This window comes from Pseudochaenichthys georgianus, unplaced genomic scaffold, assembly GCF_902827115.2.
Source record: "Pseudochaenichthys georgianus unplaced genomic scaffold, fPseGeo1.2 scaffold_167_arrow_ctg1, whole genome shotgun sequence".
NCBI lineage: Eukaryota > Metazoa > Chordata > Actinopteri > Perciformes > Channichthyidae > Pseudochaenichthys > Pseudochaenichthys georgianus.
In genome coordinates, this window is record NW_027262480.1 from 633,022 (window position 1) to 655,634 (window position 22,613).

Below are 22,613 nucleotides of genomic sequence, written 5' to 3' on the forward strand. Positions count from 1 at the left end.
GTTCTGGAAATTTCGTTTTCGAGCCTGAGACCTGAAAAACAGGCTCAGGGCTTAACATGTTAAAGTCCATTAGCCATTCTGCATAGTTTTGAACAACGGAGAGCAAAGCTAGCTGTTTCCTCCTCCTGGTGTCCTGAGAGCTGTAGTTATATTGTAAGAGTCTCGTTTTATGTGCCAGGACAAGCCCTGAGGTCCTCCTCTGCTTTTTAAATATCCCTAAATTCCCCAAAATAAAATGGGTGAGGCTTTTATCCACTACGCTCCCAAAACTGTGGAACACCAGGAAATATCAGAGTGGCTCAGTGGACATTTTTAAATCTCTTTAGATTAGCTTTTTATTAGCAACCCCCCACTTTAAATGGTCTTTTAGTCTTTATTATTTACCTACTTTTATATTGTTTCATTTATGATTATAGGAAGGGTTTTATCTTATATTAGTTATTTAACGGTTTCAATACCAACATTTATTTTTACGTTGGTTTCTTTATATTTTAATCGTTTAACCTTTAATAGAATTATGATGTTTTTATTTCTGTTGTACCTATATGTTCACTTTATTTTATAGGGTTTCATATTGTTGCATATATTCACTTTTCTTGAGTCTTATCTTTCCGACATAAATCATCATTTCTTTCAATGTATTTCATTTGTTATTATCATATCTTTTTTAACCTGTTACAATGTTATATTTTGCTGCACGTGTCTGTAAAGGTCTTAACATCTGAGGGGACTTTCTTGTTTATTTTTAACTTGTGATGTTTCGCCATTTTGTAAAGCACTTTGAGCTGCACGTGCTGTATGAAAAGTGCTGTATGAATAAAGCTTTATTATTACAACAGTTTTTTATGTTCTGACCAACGTTCACACTATGCCAACACAAGGCCACAGAGATGCTGTTTCTCCAATTGAATTGATGTTTGTAATGGTTCCTGAACTATGAAGAAATATTTTACTATGCTGTGTTTAAACCATGGATTTATATCTCAACTGCTAGCCTCGTTAATATGCATTGAAGGAATTGAGTTTCACTGTTCATTAATCTGCAGAGTAGTTTCTCCAATAATCTGTTTGGTTGATCAAATGTTGTGACTTTAAACTTCTATAGGGATGTTTTTGATAGTTCCTGTTGAGTTAGCAGTCTGTTCTGGGTTGCAGTCAAATTGTCCAAAAATCAGCTCCTATCGTCTTTTCCTATCCACTAGTCCCGGGTCAGGGTCGCCTTAATGCACGGGCTGACATGGGCTGAAGTCCAGGGGCCTACGGAGATTGGGGGCCAATAAAAAATAAAGAAAATTCAATTTATTTATTTTTATTTCGGATGTTTTTTTTTTTTTAAATAAATAAAGACTTGGCTTTCAGAATATGAAACTTTTATTTCCAAAATCCCACGATAAATACATTTTTGAAGCTTGTAAAGGGAAGAAGACAGCTCTCCCTCGCCGTTCTGCTGTTCCCCTCCCTCCGCTGAAATTATGAATGTAAGGCGTATAGTAATCATAGATAACACGGCAGGGTCCGTTACAGTTTGTTTTCATCTGGTTTAAAATAAACAAAGCCTTGGCTTTCAGAATATTAAACTTGTTTCGGCAAATTCAGATGATAAATACAACTTTGAAGCTTGTAACGGCATAATTACAAGCGGAGAACAGAGTAACTTGACGTCACAGCTGCAGGCATAACAACAGCCGGTGTTTCTCGTGAGTGTTTTCCCGGGGAAACAAACACAATACACACAAACGCACACAAATACACAAACACACGCAGAGGCGGCGCTAGGGGGTGGCTACTTGGGCTCAAGCCCCGGATGTTTTCTGAAAAGCCCCGGATGTTTCACTTAAAAAAAAAAAAAAGAATTAAAATATTTTTTTTTTTTGAAAATGTCTCGGGAGTAATGTGCAGTACCGGAGTCCACCAGAGAGGCAGCCGCTGCGGGACATTAGCCTGCGTACTGCGTAGCCTTCCCTGCCCTGAAGAAGAAGTGATCCTTCCTAAGAGGCTTCTCAATACTCAAATTTCCCCTCCTCAACTCCTCGACTCCTCGGTCCTCCGGTAGTGACCCGGAAATGAATTTCAGCGTGCCATTTTGAAGGACGTCTCATTTCTCTAAATGCACACCGAGGACCGAGCGTCGAGGAGGCTCTCTGGAGGAGCTATAACCGAGGATACACTGATGGTTCCTCCACGGCTCCTCCGCGGATGCATTTCCGGGAACGGTGGAGGCGTGACGCAGGATATTATTTTAGAAACTGCTCTCATCGCAACGCGATGTTTACAGTGAGAACAGCTGTGAGGCCCGTGCAGAAAGCAGAGCAGTGTGTAAAATATATATCACTCAGTATAACAGACCTACTCTCTTTATTTGCTTTAGTTTAGCAGATATCTACAAAGAGTCGATATTTTGCTAAGAACATTTAGTGCTTCACATAATAAAATACACAACGGCTGTAGCCTGATTATGCTTTAGGAGCTGTAGGTGTGTGTGGTACAGTGTCGGTGCGTGTTGTACAGTGCGCAGATGCGGCGGACAGACAGGTCTCAGTTGGTTTGGTGTCCTCTGCTTACTTTTAATACTTGCAAATACAACTTTTGGCCCGTAATTTCAATTCCCCATTTCAGCGACCAGAGAGAGGGGGGGATATATCCAGTCTCTGATTGTGTTACGTTATTATGAGAGTGCTCTCATACTTTAAATTGCATATATTTATATAAATATATTTGTGTGTGTGTGTCCGCATCTGTAGCCTGTTATTGTTTCATTATACCGCACTCTCAATGAATTCAAAGTAAATATGTGGGGGAACAATGTTCAGCTGATCTAACAGAGATTATAAAATACAGCGCTATGACAAAACACTCGACAGCTGATGCAGCTGTTGTCACGTAATAATGAACGGACGTTGCTTTAATATGACCGCTCAGAGGAGAGGAGTTCTCATTTCTTTAAACGTCTGCTGCTTCCCCTCCTCTCTCCTCGGTTCCCCTCCTCGGTCCTCCGCTCGCATCTCCTGTGGGCGGGACTAAGTCTCGAGGAAGGGACATTTAAGAATTGAGAAGCCTCTCTAGTGCCTGACGAGTTTTAAGCTAATAGCCTATAAAGTTATGGATATTAGAAAGTTATTTTCATCGAAGCAGGCGCCACAAGCTGCAGCAGTATCAGCAGCTGACAACAATGTCATCACCAGCAGTGAAGAAATGGATGTTTCAGGTTTGTGAATCTAATGGTGATATCTGCACTCTGGCTGACTGAGTAAGAAGTGAAAAAGAGTGATGTACTGTAACGTTAATCTTATAGCTAGTAAACATGGAGTAACCAAGGCAAGGCAAGTTTATTTATATAGCACCTTTCAACACAAGGCAATTCAAGGTGCTTTACAAAAATGAAAGACATTCAGACAAAGGCATTTAAAAAGAGTAAAAGATAATAAAAGAAACATTAAAAGAAAAATACATGAATAAAAAGTTACAGTGCAGTTTAAGATATGAATAGTTCACACAGAAGTTCCACTTTACTGATGAACATAACAGCTCAGTTTAAATTAAAAGCAGCGACAAAAAGATAAACCACACTAAGTCAATACCCTTATATGTTAGTATGTATACAGAAAATGACTAAAAATTATCCTAAGATGTAACGTTAACCCTTCATACCTCAGTCTACTTTTAAGACACTAAAATAACGTATTCCAATTTTTATTTTTGTTTTCGCGCATGGAATTATACCGGCTCTCGTTTCAGTACACATAACAACGGAACCATAGCAACGGAACTGACAGGCAACACTCTGAATCCGATTGGCTGTGACTGCATCCACTCAGAGTGCCCGATTCAGAAACGTGCCGCTTACACTCTTTACGTCACAAACAAAGATGGTGGATGAGAATAGATCTATAAAACGATAAGCAATGCGCAGTGGATCGGAAGAGGACGGTGTGTCGGCGTTGTTCGATAGCGGTGCGGTATGCTAATGGACACGCGCCAAACATGCTAAATCACATCAGAAGGCAACACCCAGATTTTCCAATCACCGGAGCCCGGCAAAAGACAACAGCAGTTCAACAGCTGATCCCCGCTGTTTTTAAGAAGCCAATAGACATGAGAGCCGAGAGACCAAAATAAATAACGGAAGCTTTTGGCATATTTTTTCAACGACTTTGCGTTCTTGAAACACTTTCTTATTATTTATGATGTAATATTTTCAAGACATTCTTTTTAGTTTTACAGCTTGATGAAACCTTTTTGTTTGACATCAGCCATTATAGATACTATGGCCATCTGAGTGTGTGTGTGGTACTGTTTGTGGTTTGTTTTTAACTGTTTAATACAGTTAATTATTCAAAATGTCAGAGTTCCTTATTTTTAAACTGAAACTTGCACTACTGTTCAAAAGTAAATAACAACAAACCTGGAATTATGCATTTGGGACTTTTTTTTGCTTTTTCTTGTTGTACCGAACCGTGACCCCCAAACCGAGGTACGAACCGAACCGTGACTTCTGTGAACCGTTACACCCCTAGTCCCTGGTGTTCCAGGGAACTCACCAAGTGTCAGAAAACACAGCCCTCTCTCTTTTCCTCCATACCCAAATCTCTAAAAACGGGGCTGCAACGGATCTGATACAGACTGATCTTATAATAATATAATAATAATCCTTATATTTATTATAGTGCTTTCTCAATGACTCTCAAAGCGCTTTACAAATACACATTACACATACAGATCATACATGTAATGGTCATCTACTGTGGACAATACCCACAGGAGCAAATTCGGATGAAGTGTCTTGCCCAAGGACACACCGGCCTGCCTGATCTTGAATTATTTTCTACGTCACAGAAGTGGTGCTCCGCTTATTGGTCAATTCTCCACCTATCAGGGGAATGTGGGGTTGGGCCACGGCCGGCCATTGCGCTGGAGACGCTGTAGTACATATGCCAGGCCTGTAAGTGGCGCTGTAGTCTGCCACAAAAGCAGCGAAGAAGACTTCCCGCGCATGGTTGCCCTTCTGTTTATACTCTGCTCTGGCTCTTTTTCTCCCTCCCCGAGGCAAGCGTTTGCTCCCGCTGCTGTAATTCAATGCAATCCCTCCCTCTCTGTAATTCTCTCCGGTTAGTCCACCAGCAGATGACAAACACCCTCCTCTCCGGCTCTTCCAAGGAACGAGGGGACCGTGTGGCAGAGTTTCAGTTAGATTTTTATTTCGCCGGTCAACATGTCCGTTAAAGTTTAAATCTTCCGGACAAAATTAGAAAAGTGCCGGTCAAAGGTCTTCTTTGTTATTTATTGAGCTTTAAAACAAATGAATAACGACTCTATATAATAATAATATAAGAATAAAATACGGAGGACGGAGATCTATTTTTCTCCCCCTCTTCTCCCCGCTGCAGCCCAGCAGCTGATCTCAAAGCACGCTCCCCTCTCCTGCAGGGGGGCGTGGTGCAGCTCACAGAATCAGCCCCCTGCAAAAACAGCGCTGGAAAGAGCAAATAGAGCTAAATGAGGCATGGCTAAAATGCAGGATCTGTTTGGTATTTTGAAAGAAAAACTATTTATATACTTTATATAGGTATGGCCCTACAATATATTGTTCAAATATAGCATGATATGTCCCCTTTAAGGTATTATTAAGGTAGGGTTAATGTTGCTCTCAAAGTGCACCAGATTGATGCTTTTAACTTCAATATTTAAAAAAAAAAAAATCTTCCCGGGGGAACATGCCCCCGGACCCCCCTAAAGAAATAGCACTTTACCCCTGCAAAAAACACACATATTAGTTCTGTACCAAGCGGCAGCGGTGCCGGCCGCGGGGCCTCGGAGCCAAATAGGCCGTCTGGTTCTGATAGCGATGGAGTGGCGGGAGAGGAAATACAGACAGGAGGGATGTTGGAGGAGATGGAGCGGACGACGAGGACTTGCTACGTGGAGGGGAGCCAACGGTAACCGGACAAATACATGAGGGAGGCCCGATACGTCACTCATCTGGAGGAGAGGACCAGGCGCGCGTAGAGCAGAGTGGAGAAGTGCGATCACAGAGCCTGCCGAGTCTATAAATGACTTTGATTTGTTGTTTAAATAGGGGGCCTACGAAATAAAAACAATCAGCCCCAGGGCCTGATGGCAGGTTAAGGCAGGCTTGCCCGGGGTTAATGCCTTTACTTGTGGTTACGATCAGCCAAGTGGTATAAAAAGCTACGAACAAAGAACGGCAACAGAAATATGGTTTAATGGATGAAAGCACGGATAAATCACCCTCCAAGGATAAACTAACTCTTTGTATGTGTTTTAAAAGTCTCTTAAACACATTACATTCGGTATGAAATCAGCATTAATGTCTGTTAGCAACGTGTAGCTTCTGAGGACCGGAAGCTAGAAACGGACCGCCGCAATGCATCACGGGATTGTAGTTTTTCTTTTAAACATAATTTCACTGCCCACTGTGGTGTTAAAATATTGAATAATTACATTATTATTAATAATATTAATATATAAACATGGGACTGGTATGACATATTTTAAACATTGGGAAAAATGTTTTTGTTTGTAATAAAAGGCATAAAACACAGCAAGTAAAAGATGGGATAAAACACCAATGAAAGACCGCAACAAACTCACCTCCTCCGACGATCCAAAAGCCTGTCGGAAAAGGTGAGTCTTTAGCTGCCCCTTAAAAACCTCCACTGAGACAGAGGCTCTCAGTTTCTGGGGGAGTTCATTCCATAGGGGCCACCGCCTCAAAGGCACAGTCCCCCTTCGTTTTTAGCCTGGTTCGGGGACCCTTAAGAGGCCTTGTTTGGATGACCTCAGGGCCCGGGTTGTCCTGTGAGAGTGAATAAGGTCGTCAATGTAGGCGGGGGCTTGGCCATGGACAGCTCTATATGTGTAAACCAATACCTTACATTGGGTTCTGAGATGGACAGGGAGCCAATGCAGGGCAGAAAGGACCGGAGTGACGTGGCATGTTTTTTTGGACCAAGTGAGTAATCTGGCTGCAGCATTTTGGACCTGTTGTAGCCGGTTTATTGATGTTTTTGTTGAAGCAGGAGAACGGAGCATTACAGTAATCAAGCAGGGATGAAATAAAGGCAAGGATAGCCATCTCCAGTTCTGCATTGGATAGAAAGCCCCTGAGCTTGGCAATGTTGGCGAAGTTGATAGGGACTCGGCTTGGCAACTGGAAGGTCACCAGTTCGAGTCCCGGCAAGACCAAGTGCTACCGAGGTGTCCCTGAGCAAGGCACCATTCCCTACACTGCTCCCCTGGCGCCGGACATGATGGCAGCACACTGCTCCTAACACTAGGATGGGTCAAATGCAGAGGAACAAATTTGTTTGTACCTGTACTGTGAAATGACAAAAAGAGAAATGTATTATTATTTAGAAATACAATGGAATAAAATATGTGCAGTATTCAAAAAACAGACATTGTGTGCATTAATGTAATGCATAGAGTCTTCAATGTGGCTGGGGTAAAGTGTCAGTGGGGGGCCGGGCCTTGTTGATGTGGCCAGAGGAGAAGAAACTGTTCAGGGCCATATTTCAAGATTGCAATGGGCCAGGAAGCTGATCCTTGAACTGTGACATGCCTCCAACCTCTGGATTGAGTGTCCATGTTGGAGATGATTGGACAACCTGTGATTTTTAGACCTTTGCAAACTCATCACTGACTGAAAAACAGATCAAAAATAACAACAGGTAAAAAATAAAGTTGCTCTGATTTGCATGAGAGTTGGTATACTGAGAACAGTGGCCTCAAAGATTACTAGGGTTGGGTACCGAGAACCAGTTCCGGTTCGGAACCGGTTCCAACATTTCGATTCCAACGGCATCATTTAGAAATGTGAATTTCGGTTCCGCTTTTCGATGCCTGAGGAAATGTTTCTCAACGCTCTCCGTAGCCTACTGTATGACTGCGGCGAGGTGGGAAATTTAGCGTTGTACCTACACTTTCTACAGTGTAACCTGAGACCAGGGCCGGCCCGTTGCACTGGCATTATAGATGTTCGCCTAGGGCTCCAGATCTGTGGAGGCGCTGCGCTGACAGCTCTGGGAGGGAAAACAAATGTTTTGACCGTTGGTGCTCATACTACATTTTCGGCCTTGATGTAACAACATTCATAATTATGTAAATGTAACACCCTTTTTCACCCTGGTTACACGTTTCATTCGCCCTGTACGATGGGCGCTGCAAGTGATGAAAATGGGGGGTGTTGGCTTATCTGGCACCCGCAGCTCACAGCCAACGTGCGAGTGAGCGAGGGAGAAAGGGAGGGTGCACTGGAACCGGCGCTGTTGTTATTAGCATCTGGTGCTAGCTGCTCTAACGGAAGAAGAAGATGTTCTACAATGATGTGGAGGGAGAGTCCTCTCCAGTCAGACTGAGGCTGATAACTACAGCTCAGTGAGGTAAAGGACTCTGAGTGTTTAGATAGTTCTGTTGAGCATATTTGTATAATAACAAAGTCATGTTTGAGTTCATGTGTATGACATCATCAGAATGTGCCTGAAACGTGGTGATGCTAATGAGCATGCGCAGTTACAATAAACGGCAGTACTCCAGGCCAAACTCTGAGCGATGTGGTCGTGTGTTTCTTCTGTCCGTTAGCATACTTACAAGCTACTTTGGTTGACTGCAAACGTGGAGACTTCTGCTGAATATAATGTCTCACGCAACAGGTTATGGGCCCAGTCAAGGAGGCCAAAGGTGGTTTAAGTTGTTATTCGACGGTGACGAGAAAAACTTTGAGTTATGGGAGACGAGGTTTTTGGCGCACATGGAACTGCGCAGCCTCAGTGAAGTTATCCTGGAAGAGCCAGCGATAGACTACAACGACGAACAAGCACTTTAAGAAGACGCAACAAAGAATGCAGAGGCATATGCTGAATTAGTGCAGTGTCTAGATAATAAGAGTTTATCACTCATAATGAGAGACGCGAAACGAGATGGAAGAAAAGCGTTGGCAATACTCCGAGAGCACTACGCGGGAAAGGACAAACCACGAGTCGTGAGCCTGTACTGTGAACTCTCTTCTCTCCACAAAGCAAGCAACGAGACTGTTACTGATTATATTATCCGAGCGGAGACTATATTCACGTCTTTGAGAAGGGCCGAAGAAAATATCAGTGACGGGTTGCAGATTGCCATGGTAGTGAAGGGGTTACCGGACTCATTCAACCCGTTTGTCATGCACGTCACTCAAACCAACGACCGTCTAACGTTCGGTGAGTTCAAAACTAAACTGCGGAGCTATGAGAGCACTGACAAATATAGGACGAGTGACATGAAAACGGACGAGGACGGCGTTATGAGGACTAGCGGGGCGAGGACACGAGGACGTGGAAGAGGGAAGAAGATGGACTTAGCCGACACTGAATGCTACACATGCGGGAAAATGGGGCATATGGCTAGGACATGCCCTAACGAGATCCAAGCGAGGCGAGAGGAGCGACGGTGGGACACGCCACACCGAGGAAGGGGCCGAGGCAGAGGGCTGGATCAGGTGAAGAGGGCAGACGGAGACACGGAGGATGATACCGGTGCATCATTCTTTTTCAAAATAAGTGACTGTCAAAATCAAGTAGGAAATAAGAGAGGTCTTATGGTCGACTGTGGTGCCACGACACACATGATTAATGACCCGGCAAAGTTTAAGACAATCGATAAGAGTTTTAGACCCGAGGAACATGTGATAGAGCTGGCAGATGGAACGAAAACGACCGGGATGGCGAAGATGAGAGGAGAAGCCGAAGTTGTTCTACTCGACAGCGAGGGACGGCAAGTGAAAACGAGGCTCAAACGAACGCTTTACATCCCATCTTTTCCACAAGACATTTTCTCCGTGAAAGCAGCGACAGCCAGCGGAGCTGAGGTCCGCTTCAAAGACGGTGATGATTGGCTGATTCATCAAAATGGTACTAAGTTTAAAATGGATGTGTATGGTAGGCTATATTACCTTAGCACAGTAGAGGATGAAAATACTGATGATGTTTGTAATGGTTGTCATGACATCCAGACATGGCATAGAATACTTGGTCATTGTAATTTTGAGGATGTGTCTAAACTTGAGAAAGTGGTTAAAGGTATGTCGATCAAACCATAACTGTGAAACATTTACACAGTACAGAAACTGCCTTAGTCAGGGTGACCAATGACCTGCTGACCAATGACCAATGACCTGCTGACCTGCTGATGACAGCTGACACCGGATCTCCATCTCTCCTCATCCTCCTGGATCTAACTGCAGCATTTGATACCGTCGACCATGACATCCTACTCCACCGTCTTCACACTACAATTGGACTCTCTGACTCTGCCTTAAACTGGTTCACCTCCTATCTCACCAGGAGGACTGAGCACGTCACCTTGGGAGCGGCTAAATCAAGAACTCACTCTGTGACTTGCGGTGTCCCCCAAGGATCAGTCCTTGGCCCCACCCTTTTCACCATATACATATCCCCCCTTGGTCGTGTCATCAGCCGGCATGGAATATCTTTCCATTGCTATGCTGATGACACACAACTCTACATCAGAGCAAACCCAACCCCCTCTGCACCTCTGCCATCATCCACAATAACCAGATGCCTGGAGGAGATAAAGGTGTGGATGAAGCACAACTTCCTCCAGCTAAACAGCTCCAAGACTGAAGCCATTCTTATTGGCACTCCACATCAGGTCTGTTCATCTGCCATCACCAGCATCACCTTCTCCGGTCAGAACATTCCACTCTCAACAACGGTTACCAATCTGGGAGTTAAAATGGATCCTCACCTGACCTTTGAGGCCCACATCAAGCAAATATGCAAGACCTCTTTCTACCACCTGAGAAATATTGCGAAACTCCGCCCCACACTCAGTCTGCCAGATGCTGAAAAGCTTGTCCACGCCTTTGTCTCCTCCAGGCTGGACTACTGTAACGCACTTCTCATTGGGATTCCTAGCAAGAACATCCAGAAGCTGCAATACATCCAAAACACAGCTGCTAGGATCCTGATGAGAGTGCGGAAGTACGAACACATCACACCCATCCTCAAATCACTGCACTGGCTCCCGGTCTTACTCAGGATTGACTACAAAATCACCCTCTTCACTCATCAGTGCATATATGGAAATGCTCCCTCCTACATCAAGGAATTGCTCACCCCACAAACCTCCACGAGGAACCTACGTTCAGTAAAGGCAAACCTCCTCATCCCACCAAGGACAAAACTGAAGACCATGGGAGACCGAGCCTTCTGCTCCGCTGCTCCGAGATTGTGGAATGCCCTCCCAAGCCAGCTGAGGACACCACAGACTGTGGAGGCTTTCAAAAAAGGCCTAAAAACGCATCTTTTTAGAATAGCCTTTAACTAGATTTTTAAATCCCCCACATTATGCCATGCGGGCATGAATGTCACAGCTTTTATTATGTTGTTTTAATTGTTTTTTTTTATTGTTGTTTTGTTTCACCCTTTTTAATTTTTAATTTTGTAGCACTTTGAGTTTTGTTTACGCAAATGAAAAGTGCGCTTATAAATAAAATATATTATTATTATTATTATTAAACATGTACGCAGGGAAAATTTACTCAAAGCAGAAACAGGCAGGCAGATGCAAAAGCTAAGACAGCACTAGAGCTAGTACATACAGACCTATGCGGTCCAATAGAACCAGCAGATAAAGACGGGTACAGATATGCAATAGCATTTACTGATGATTATAGTGGGATGATTTTTCCCTACTTTATCAAAGCAAAGAGTGATACAGCAAAAGCTACTGAAAAATTCATAGCGGATACTGCTCCATATGGACACATTAAGTGCATAAGATCTGACAACGGTACTGAATTCACTGGGCATGAGTTTCAAACTTTACTTAGGATGAAAGGGATAAGGCACGAGACAAGTGCCCCATACTCACCTCACCAGAACGGTACTGCTGAGAGAGGTTGGAGGACCTTATTTGAGATGTCACGATGCATGCTATTGGAGAGCAAACTCCCAAAGCAGTTATGGACATATGCTGTACAGACAGCAGCACAGATACGTAACAGGTGTTACTGTAAGCGTCTAGAGCAGACACCATACCGTGTTTTTACTGGCAAAACACCCAACTTGTCCAACATGAAAATATTTGGCTCAGAATGCTACGTGTATAAACAGGATAAGAAGAAGCTAGATTCTAGATGTGCAAAGGGTATTTTTGTAGGATACGACAAATATAGCCCAGCATTCCAAGTATTTTATCCTGAGACAGGGAAAGTCCTGAAACATAGGCTGGTAAAATGTATCACAAAGAGTAGTGCAGATAGTCAGACTCAGACAAATCATAATATGGATTTTGACCCTTATGGAGAAACTATTCCCACAACACCAGCCGGGACAAAAATGGTGAACCAGAATCAGAGAGAGCCTGATGTGGGTGTACAGTCCTATAGTGAGGAGAATATTGAGGCTAGTCAGATCCAGACAGATGCAAGAGAACAGGGAGAGAGTGCACGACGCTATCCCACTAGACAAAGAAACGCTCCAGAATATTTAATGGAGTATCAGTGTAAGGCTGATTGTAAAGATGAAGGTGAAAATGTAGATTATTTCTACAGGGTTGCTTGTGACGTACCCAAAACATACATGCAGGCTGTAGGCTCTAGGAAATCAAAAATGTGGGCTGATGCAATGAAAGAGGAGATAAACTCTTTAACAGAGAATGAGACCTTCAGTCTGACCACACTGCCAAAGGGAAAGCAAGCAGTGGGAGGTCGTTGGGTATATGCAGTAAAGGAAAGCCCAGATGGATCTGAGATTTTTAAAGCCAGATATGTAGCTAAAGGCTATAGTCAAGTAGAGGGAATTGATTACAAGGAAACTTTTTCACCGACAGCAAATATGACTTCTGTACGTACATTGATGCAGGTGGCTATACAGGAGGATCTTATCCTACACCAAATGGATGTGAAGACAGCTTATCTCCATGCACCAATAGACTGCGAGTTATATATGGAACAGCCCGAAGGTTTTGAGGCAGAATCCAAAACAGGGGAACACTTAGTGTGCAAACTTAACAAGTCATTGTATGGTTTAAAGCAATCCGGGCGAAACTGGAACAAGTTACTGCAGATCATCTTACAGAGAATGGGTTTGTGCAAAATGATGCTGATCATTGTGTCTACAGAAAAGAGTCTGAGAAAGAAAGAGTTATTCTGCTGATATGGGTAGATGACCTACTTATAGCGGCCAATAACAACGGCTCACTCAGTGATGTCAAAGAGATGTTGAAGAGGAAGTTTAAAATGAAAGATTTGGGTGAACTTAAACACTTCCTAGGTATCGACTTTACACAGAGTGAGGGGGAGATCAAAATGAGCCAAAAGAGACACATAGAAAAGATGCTAGAGAGGTTTGGCATGTCAGAATGCAAACCAAGGTCAACTCCATGCAAGCAAAAGTTACATTTTGACACTGAGGGTGAAGTTATCGATTCAACAGGATACAGAGAGATAGTAGGTAGCTTAATATACATTATGACATGTACTAGACCTGATCTGAGCTGGATTGTGAGTAAACTATCACAACACCTAGCAGAACCAAAACAACAACATTGGGCTGCAGCAAAACAACTGTTGAGGTATCTAAAGGGTACAATAGACCAAGAGCTACATTACAAGAAAAGTGAGGAAAGCCTAAAGCTTGAGGGATACAGTGATGCTGATTGGGCAGCCGATCAAAATGATAGGAGAAGCACAACTGGATATTGTTTCAGCTTAACTGAAAATGGTCCAGTTATATCCTGGAAAAGCAGGAAGCAGCCAACAGTGGCGCTATCGACCTGTGAGGCCGAGTACATGGCATTAGCGGCTACTACTCAAGAGAGCATGTACCTTGTACAGCTATTAAAAGGGGTAGACCGTAATAGCCCACATGTACCAGTGAAGATATATGAGGACAACCAGGGAGCAATAGCTCTATCCAAAAACCCTGTATCCAGACAGAGAAGCAAGCATGTAGACATCAAATACCATTTTGTACGATCTGCACATGCTGAGGGGAAGATCTCTATTACATATTGTCCTACTGCAGACATGGTAGCTGATATCCTAACCAAGCCGTAGACAAAGGCACAATTTGACAAGTTCAAAGGGTATTTGTTTGGAGAGTAATGTAAATTGCAGGTATAAAAATTGAACACTGCTAGAGAAGCTTTTGTTTATTTGGATTCTGTGTACCACTGTAGAGAGTTATCAACATGTCTTTGAGTGGGAGTGTTGAGCATATTTGTATAATAACAAAGTCATGTTTGAGTTCATGTGTATGACATCATCAGAATGTGCCTGAAACGTGGTGATGCTAATGAGCATGCGCAGTTACAATAAACGGCAGTACTCCAGGCCAAACTCTGAGCGATGTGGTCGTGTGTTTCTTCTGTCCGTTAGCATACTTACAAGCTACTTTGGTTGACTGCAAACGTGGAGACTTCTGCTGAATATAATGTCTCACGCAACAAGTTCACTTTAGTCTAAGTTATCTCAGTGGGTCTCAAACGTTTTGATCACAATTTATGTAAACACATATTTCCAAGGCACTCCTTTATAATTATTGGGATAAAACAGGTTTGAAATCATTCCAATGTATACTATAGGACAGTAAACCAGACATATCGTTTTAAACTGGAGAGATAAAAACATATGCATAAATAAAATAGTAAAATAAGATATGAATGAACAACAAACATAAAATACGTTACATGTATTTGTTATTGGTTATTGGTTATGCTCACATACTTATTTAATTATTCAAATGTAAACCGATCTTTTTCATATGGGTGTTTATGTACCCCCTAGATCTAGTCTCTAGTAATTCTGCTTATAGTGCACCAGATTGAAGCATTTTGCTTTCAAATGTTCAAACATTTCTTCCTGGTATGCCTGAGAAGGCAGATATGCTTGTTTTTCTCAACAAGAACTTAATAACATTGTTTACCCTGCCCCTTAAAGAATCGGAATTGAGAACTGTTAAGAACCGGAATCTAAAAGTAGAATCGGAATCGTGGAAATTCCCAACCCTACAGATTACTAATTCAAAGTGACGTTCATGTAGTCCTTGGCATCCTTGTCCATTTCAAATACCACAGGTCGCGTAGTGATGTGAGGTGTACTGTCAACATCGCATACCTGAAGTCGTGCAGTCAATGTATGCGAAGTGTACAGGAACTTGGTCTCTGAGGCTCAAAAAAGCCTTTCTCGCTAACCTGTCCACTTTGCATACCTGAGTACTGTACACTTCAGATACTTAACCGCAGGTTCTGGAGACATTTGGACAATTTCACATTTTCCCGCTCTTTTGAAACAAACCAGATCTTTCAGATAAATGCTAGAGTGTTGCTCGGATTGGCATGGAAATCACTGCAGCGAGAGATAAAGCAGGCCGGATGAATGATCCATTGTCACATGTTTGTAGCCCAGGGCATCGTGGAGATGTGACCTTGTACATTTCAAACACACAGTGTATTTTAAATGTACAAGGTCACAAGTCCTGCATGCTCACGCCAAGGAGGCTGCAATTATGTGCCCGACACCCCATCCCACTTTTGAATACGTTTTGTAATATGAAAGAGATTGCTTGAGGGCCAGTATGTTAACCTACTCAATTTATTTAACAATGCATAAGTGTCCCAGGATGGACAATCTGTACAGTTCAAATTCACCGCCCATTCAAAATAAAGCAATTTGGAAGCTCTCGATGCCATATAAGCAGAGTCATTGCACGACACTTTTTGAATCACGCATCTTTTGGCCGCCGTTTTGGCCCCAGGGCAGCTATTGTAATGGTAGGTTTATATCAGGGGTGAGGAACCTTTTTCCTCTCAAGGGCCATTTAAAATGTTTCAACATCCTCCGAGGGCCGTACAAATTATTGACCTCTGCTTAAAAAAACTAAAATAACAGCCCATTAATTTGGCCTTTCTTTCATGCTGTGCAAAGACAAAGCAACCTCTTAACAATGTCGGACACCGTAATCTTCTCTGGTCCCCTCCCCAATCTGATCAATGATGACATGTATAGCCGCATGTCATCATTTCAGCGCTGGTTGTCTTGGTGGTGCCCAGCAAACAATGTGGGCTTCGTAAATAATTGGACAGCCTTCTGGGGAAAACCTGGTCTGATTAAGAGAGACGGCATTCACCCTACTTTGAAAGGTGCAGATCTCATTTCGGCAAACATTTCAGGGCTTTGTGGACGTAATCCATGACAAACTGGAGTTGAGACCAGGAGGCAGAGTCGCAGTCTTACACGCTTCTCTGCGCTCTCTCCTAGGCAGTCACCCATAGGAATCCCGAACCCAATAAAATACCCAATATTAGCGGTGTGTGTGTCTGCCCAAGGACAATTTAAGGTAAAACCTAATAGAGGTGTCATACATAATAACCTAATAAAAGTAAATGTAACAACTACTACAGTGCAACAAAACAGGAAGATTAAATGTGGTCTCTTAAACATAAGATCTCTAGCATCTAAAGCAATATTGGTAAATGATTTAATATCAGATTATAATATTGATATATGCTGTCTCACTGAAACTTGGTTGAGACATGAAGAATATGTCAGCATAAATGAGGCCACTCCACCCAGCCATGTCAACACTCATATTGCTCGAGGCACGGGCCGAGGAGGTGGAGTTGCAGCAATCTTTGACTCAAGTTTACTTATCAATACTAAACCAAAATGTAATTATACCTCTTTTGAAAGCCTCGTTTTTAGTCTTACGCATCCGACCTGGAAAACTTTGCAGCCAATCTTATTTGTTACAGTGTATCGTGCACCAGGTCCTTATTCAGAATTCTTATCAGAATTCTCTGAGTTTTTATCAACTTTGGTTCTTAAAACAGACAAAGTAATTATCGTAGGTGACTTTAATATTCATGTTGACGATGATAAAAATAGCCTTACTGTTGCATTTAACTCTATATTAGATTCTGTTGGTTTCTGTCAGAGTGTAAATAAACCAACCCACTGTTATAATCACACTCTCGACCTTGTTCTGACTTATGGTATTGAAATTGAGCAACTATTAGTCGAACCGCATAATCCTGCTTTATCCGACCATTTCTTAGTAACTTTTGAAGTACTGTTACTAGACTACAAAGCATTAGTCAAAAGCTCTTGCAGCAGAAACCTATCTGTTAGTGCTATAGCCACATTTAAGGAAGAGATTCAACCAATACTTAACTCGATAGCATGTCTGCATGTAGGGGAGGAAACTTATACAAAATGTACACCACCCCAAATTGATCATGTTGTTGATAGTGCTATAGATGCGCTGCGAATAAAATTAGATTCTGTTGCTCCTTTGAAAAAGAAGAAAATAAAACAACATAGATTAGCTCCATGGCATAATGCCGAAACCCGCAAAATAAAGCAAAAGTCTAGACAACTTGAAAGGATATGGCGTTCCACTAAACTTGAAGAATCTCGTTTAATTTGGCATATTACTCTCAATGAATATAAGAAAGCACTGCGTAAAGCGAGAGCAGCCTACTACTCTTCATTAATAGATGAGAATAAGAATAATGCAAGATTTCTTTTCAGCACTGTAGCCAGGCTGACAGAGAGCCACAGCTCGATTGAGCCTTCTATTCCCTTAGCACTCAGTAGTAATGATTTTATGTGCTTTTTTAACGATAAAATTGTTACTCTTAGAAACAAAATTAATGACCTCTTGCCTTCGACCAGTATAGTGTTATCAACAGCTCCCGGAATCGTAAGTTCTAATATTACACTAGATAGTAAACTAGAATGCTTTTCAGCCATTAACCTTGAACAATTACATTCAATGATTCTCTCTTCTAAACCATCAACGTGTATGTTAGACCCAATTCCAACTAAGCTGTTGAAGGAAGTTTTTCCATTAATTAGCACTTCTTTATTAAATATTATGAATATGTCTTTATTATCAGGCTATGTTCCACAATCATTCAAAGTAGCAGTGATAAAACCGCTTCTTAAAAAGCACAACCTCGATCCAGAGGTTTTAGCCAACTATAGACCTATTTCTAATCTTCCGTTCCTCTCAAAAATTCTTGAGAAAGCGGTCGCAAAACAGTTGTGTGATTACTTAAAAAACAATGATTTATTTGAAGATTTTCAGTCTGGCTTTAGAACACATCATAGCACAGAGACAGCTCTGGTTAAAGTCACAAATGATATTCTAATAGCCTCAGACAAGGGACTTGTCTCTATTCTTGTTTTGCTCGATCTTAGTGCTGCATTTGATACTATCGACCATGATATCCTATTGCAAAGACTAGAGCACTTAGTTGGCATACAGGGAACTGCTTTAGGCTGGTTTAGGTCCTATCTATCTGAACGCTCTCAGTTTGTACGTGTTAACGATGAATCTTCCACGCAAACCAAAGTTAGCCATGGAGTGCCACAGGGCTCAGTGCTCGGACCTATTTTGTTCACATTATATATGCTTCCGTTAGGCAATATTATAAGGAATCATTCTGTAAACTTTCATTGTTATGCGGATGATACTCAACTATATTTATCAATCAAGCCTGATGAAATTAATCATCTAAATAAAATTCAAGACTGCCTTAAGGACTTAAAAACGTGGATGACCTTAAACTTTTTGATGTTAAACACGACCAAAACTGAAGTTATTGTACTTGGCCCGAAGAATCTACGAAACAAATTATCTAAAGACATACTAACTATGGATGGCATTAATTTGGCCTCCAGTGAGACTGTAAGGAATCTTGGTGTTATATTTGATCAGGATTTATCCTTTAACGCCCACATAAAATCAATTTCAAGGACCGCCTACTTCCATCTACGTAACATTGCAAAAATCAGGCATATCTTGCCTCAAAACGATGCAGAGAAACTAGTCCATGCATTTGTTACTTCTAGGCTGGATTATTGTAACTCTTTATTATCAGGGAGTACTAAGAAGTCAATCAAGTCGCTTCAGCTGATTCAAAATGCTGCGGCTCGTGTACTAACCAGAGTTAGGAAAAGGGACCACATTACTCCTGTTCTGGCTGCCTTACACTGGCTCCCTATAGAACACAGGATAGAATTTAAAATTCTTCTTCTCGCCTACAAAGCCCTTAATGGGCAGGCGCCATCTTACCTTAAAGAACTCATTATACCCTACTGTCCTACTAGGGCATTGCGTTCCAAGAATGCAGGGTTGTTGGTTGTTCCTAGAATCTTTAAAAGTACAATGGGAGCCAGAGCCTTTTCTTATCAAGCTCCACATTTGTGGAATCAGCTTCCAGTTTGTGTTCGGGCGGCAGACACCCTATCCGTTTTTAAGAGTGCGCTTAAGACCTTCCTTTTTGATAAAGCTTATAGTTAGGGCTGATTAGATTCAGCCCCTAGTTTTGCTGATATAGGCTTAGTTTGTCGGGGGACATCTTACTTCTTCCTTCTCTCTGTCTATACCCGTGTACACTCATGTTCCGATTAACCCAGCTTCCCCAAATGTCTTTCTTTTTGGTGTCTATATACGCTGGGATCCGGAGTCATGGATGATCCTGCGGTCCTGTGTCCTGGATCGCGAGCGCTGGATCTTGAGTCGTGGCTGTGGTCCTGGATCATAGGTCCTGGATGGATATCCTCGTGGATTCATCTTCCTATTATACACACATGCATTTCCAAACATTTGGACTACCTATGTTGCAAATGTATTATCTTTTCAATTTACACACGGCATCTATTGCACGTCTGTCCGTCCTGGGAGAGGGATCCCTCCTCTGTTGCTCTCCCTGAGGTTTCTCCCATTTTTCCCTTTAAACTGGGTTTTCTTTGGAAGTTTTTCCTTGTACGATGTGAGGGTCTAAGGACAGAGGGTGTCGTATTGTCATACTGATATTCTGTACACACTGTGAAGACCACTGAGACAAATGTAACATTTGTGATATTGGGCTATATAAATAAACATTGATTGATTGATTGATTGATTGATTGATTGAATCCTCGGTTGTGGCATGAACACCAAAACAGAAAGATATGGACACAAGATGTGTGCAAATGTATTTAGTTTCCTATCCATGTGAACATGATTTAAGTGTGTGGGGGGAGGGGGACCTAACCTCCAGGGCGGAGGTTTTTTTTTAAATGTTGAAGTTAAAAGCATCAATCTGTTGCACTGAGAGCAACATTAGGAGATCTATGGATACATCTCTCAACACCCATATGAAACACAACTGTAAGCAGATTTCTTTTTCTTTATGGACATTTTACAAATCACTCTCCTTTCAAATTGTATTCTTGTTTATTAATAACAACTTTTTTTTACTGTCATAGTATTTTATACCTGTTTACTTTATTATCTTATTTTTTTATAATAACTATAATAATCATATAAAGATGTGCCTTTACCTCACTGGTTGGAGAAAAAGCTTCTTATATTCGTTAGCATAGCTAGCTAACTAGATGCTAATAACAACAAAGTTATTGACTGTATGATCAGTATGACAGATGAACAGATCGTCACTGGGCTTTCAACTAAAGACACAGCCACGCAAAAACTGCGGCATGTGTACGGCTCCTTATGGGTAGGCTACTGCAATTTTTGGAAGTGCCAGAGCGGCGTTCTGGTGCTCTCCGTCAGCACTACACCGCTAACACCCCTGTCAGACGAGACATACCACGTGATGACACGTTAGACTCGTGTTGTGTTCATGGACCCTGACCTTGGCCAAGAAACACAGGCACTCGCTTTTTTACGGTCTAGATTTCTTTAATTTTTTTCTTATTTGCGTGTGTTTATAAATTACCTCGAGGGCCGTACCAAATGGTCTCGCGGGCTGTATACGGCCCGGGGGCCGGAGGTTCCCCACCCCTGGTTTATATAAACAGTGAGAGTAAGAATATCTAAAAGAAAATCCAGAAATGTACATAATATAAAAGATAAGGCGTGTGGTGCAGTGGGTTGTGAGTTGGTATTCGGATCAGGAGGTCACAGGTTCAAACCCCACTGCAGCCAGCATGTCGTTGTGTCCCTGGGCAAGACACTTCACCCCAAATTGCTCCTGTGGGGATTACCCACAGTATTGAGTATGTAAGTCGCTTTGGATAAAAGCGTCTAACAAGAGACATGTAATGTAATGTAATAAACATTGATTTGCATTTAACCGAGGGAATATTTGGCTAGGCCCCTCAATGTGCTTCTTCTTTAGCCACTGCTGTGTTGCCTTGGCCGTATGTTAAGATGTAGTGTTGTGCTGGAAGACCCACCCATGACCCATTTTTAGTGTCCTGGCTGAGGGAAGGAGGCTATGGGCCACGATTTTACGGGATCCCGTCCATCCTCTCCTCGATGCAGGAAGTCCTCCTGTCCCCTTAGCAAAGAAACACCCCAGAGCATAATGTTTCCACCTCCATGCTTGACGGATGGTGTTCTGGGGTTATAGTCAGCATCTCTCTTCCTCCTAACACAACGTGTCGAGTTGATGCCAAAGATCCACATTTTTGTCTCATCTGACCTCATCCTCTTCTCCCAAGCCTTTTCTGAATCATTCAGATGTTCATTGTCAAACTTCAGAGGGGCCATTATCCCTTCTGTGTGTTGCCAATAGTTTTCTTGGTGGCTGTGGTCCCATGCTGCCTTGAGATCATTAACAAGTTCCTCCTGTGTAGTTCTTGGCTGATCCCTCACCTTTCTCAGGATCATCAATACCCCACGGCAGAGATGGAGTACTCGAGTCCTGGACTCGGACTCGAGTCGGACTTGAGTGCCGATTTTCGGGACTCGTGACTCGACTCGGACTCGCACACTGATTGACGCGACTCGGAGAAGGCTCCGTAACACATTACTCTAAGGATCGAGTTCAGACATATAGGCTGTCTTGAACACTTGAACAATTTTTCTGAATAATGGCACCAACAGTGGTCTTCTTCTCACCAAGCTGCTTTCTGATGGTCTTGTAGCCGATCCCAGCCTTGAGCAGGTCTACGATCTCACCCTGAGGTCCTTAGACAGCTCTTTGATCTCGTCCATGGTGGAGAGGTTGGAATCTCTTTGATTGATTCTGTGGACAGGTGTCTTTTAAACAGGTAACAAGTTGATATTAGAGAGTACTTTTAAAGGAAGATTACTTATTTAACCGGTCGGTGGGAGCCAGAATCCTTGTTTGTTGCAAGGGGATCAAATACTTATTTCCCACAGTTCAATGCAAATGTTTATCTATTATATAATGTCAATTTCTGGATTTTATTTTTGATGTTCTTATTCTCACCGTTTATATAACCCTACCATTTAAATGATAGACTGTTCATTTATTTGTAAGTGGTCAAACATACAAAATCTGCAGGCGATGCTATACTTATTTCCTCCACTGTATTTAAAGCGCCTAAATTACTCTCTTTATTTGTAGGCTTCAGTAAATATCTACAGGCAAAACCATTGGCAACACTTTATATTAAGGTACACAAATTAACCATCAACTAGTTGTTAATTAACATGCATATTAGCAGTATATTGGCTCTTTATTAGTCATTATAAAACACTTATTAATGCCCTATTCTACAAGTAATAGGCCATTAGTTGAGAGTTTTTCCTCAATATCCCTCTAATTAGTAGTTATTTATTGCAAGTAAGGAAGTTGTTGTACATGAGTTCTTGTCTTAATATGCTCTG

General features: G+C 42.1%; 1 pseudogene; it reads left to right on the top strand.

Moving 5' to 3' along the window:
* Positions 1 to 22,613, top strand: part of LOC117441325 (zinc finger protein 721-like) — a 393,163-nt pseudogene that overhangs the window by 18,826 nt on the left and 351,724 nt on the right.